Here is a 2,066-nt window from a genome sequence, read left to right on the forward strand (position 1 = left end):
TTATGTATGTGAGTACACTATCACTGTCTTCAGACACATCAGAAGAGGGCATCAGATCCTGTTACAGATGGTTGTGAGCCACCACATGGTTGCTGGGAATTGAACTCAGAACCTTTAGAAGAGCAGTCAGTGGTCTTAACCACTGAGCCATCTCTCCAGCCCCAAACTGAGATCTTATTTGCTCAACAAATGTTCTTACGCATTGTGTTATCTCCCCAACTCCTCTATCAAGAATTTCTTAATCTCAGGTTTATTTGTAGTTGAAATCACTTAAAATTGACTGATGTCATATGTCAGTACTTGGGTGACAACATATATAAAGTCAGATCTGCAACTTGATGGGAGACAGTTCCTTTCAACCAAAAAGGTAAGTTGCTTCAGTAACTGATACTCATGTGCAGGTGATGTATAGTTACACTTTATAATACAGTGTGAGAGATAGATGTTCCCCAGCTTAGACCCTTAGAACTCTTGAAATAACAAACGAACTGACAAGTCAAGTAGAAATGAACTATTTTATCTCTTTTAACAGAAATAGCTGTTTATGTCAGTATTTTCTCAGTTTGGTATATATTATCATATAGATTTCTTCTATGCTTGTGCAAGCATTTACTAAAAATTATAAAAGAATTATAGCTTTTTCTTAACATTCTTTCATATATTAACAATGACAGAGTCTAAGTGTGTGTGTGAGAGAGAGAGAGAGAAAGAGAGAGCATGCATGCATGTGTATATGCATGTGCTGTATACTATATTAGTTTACTCAGGTTTTCATAACAAATTACCATGGACTAGATGGTTTAATTTGGTAGAAATTATTTTTGGACAATTCTTTAGGCTAGAAAGTTAGGACCAAAGTATTGCTATGCTTACTATCTTCTCTGGGTTTTGAGATAAAAGCTCTGGGCCTCTTATAAATGGTCAATATTGAACTTGTGACTGATTATAGCCATATTATTAAGAACATGGTAGAATGTTGTCCAAATTTTGAGTCAAAAGTAGAAATGGCACTCTTTAGTATAATAGAAAATAATATTTAGAAATGATAAAAATATTGTTTAAAATAGAACCTCAGATAATTTCTTTTGTAGTCTCACTATCTTCGTGTCTGCACAAGTGCCACTGATGTGCATGTACATGGCTGAGGCAATCATATTCATGGTTATATTAGTTGAGGCCCTTAACGCTGTTTTCCTTCTCGATCTTGCCCCCCTCTCTTCTTGCACTCTTTCTCCATTGCAGCTTGAATTATAAGTGCATATAATTAAAGAGTCACACAGTCTGAAAGGCTTTAATTTGCCTTGCCAAAGTTACATAAAGTTGTTTGTGTGTATGTATGTGTGTATAGTGTTGCATTATCAATTTAACTAACAGTGTTATATAATTAAAGATGAATGTTCTTTCTTTTAAAAATGTGTTCTTTACAACTTTTTATTTATGTGTATGCGTGTGTCTGAGTTTATGTCTTGTGTATTGAGTGCTGGAGGAGATTAGAAGAGGACATTGAATTGAACTGGAGCTGGAGTGAGAGGGGATTGTGAGCTACCTACTCTGGGTGTTGGGAATAGAACTTGGGTCCTCCAGAAGAGCAGCAAGCTCTCTTAACTTTGGACCATCTCTCTAGTCCTTGTTTTAGCTCTCTTTTTATATATGTATTTATTTTGTTGTTTTAAATTATGTGTAAGTGGGGGAGGTACTTGAGTTCATGTGTAAGTGCTCACAAATTACAGAGGAGGGTGCCAGATACATTGGGCCATCTGCAATATTCTCTTCACTGCTGAGCAACCTTTCCAGCCTGTTTAATTTTTTGTTTTGCTTTATTTTTAAATTTTTCTCCCCTGCCCCCTGCCCCCTGCCCCCTACCCAAGACAGGGTTTCTTTGTTAGCCTTGGTTATCTGTCCTGGAACTCACGCAGTAGACCAGGATCATGAACTGTATCACCTAACTGTCTCCCCATTGCTGGAGTTAAAGGAATGTACCCCACCACCCTCACTGCTGTGCCTGTGATCTTAAAGTTGATTTTTTTTTTTTTTTTTTTTTTTTTTTTTTTTTTTTTTTTTTTTTT

At 36.3% G+C, this 2,066-nt stretch overlaps 1 protein-coding gene across 5 annotated transcripts in view; it reads left to right on the plus strand.

Annotated features, from left to right (window-relative positions):
* Znf280d (zinc finger protein 280D) overlaps positions 1-2,066 on the plus strand; it is an 88,818-nt gene that overhangs the window by 21,063 nt on the left and 65,689 nt on the right. The window lies entirely within an intron of this gene.

This window comes from Mus caroli, chromosome 9 (genome assembly GCF_900094665.2).
Source record: "Mus caroli chromosome 9, CAROLI_EIJ_v1.1, whole genome shotgun sequence".
Classification (NCBI taxonomy): Eukaryota; Metazoa; Chordata; class Mammalia; order Rodentia; family Muridae; genus Mus; species Mus caroli.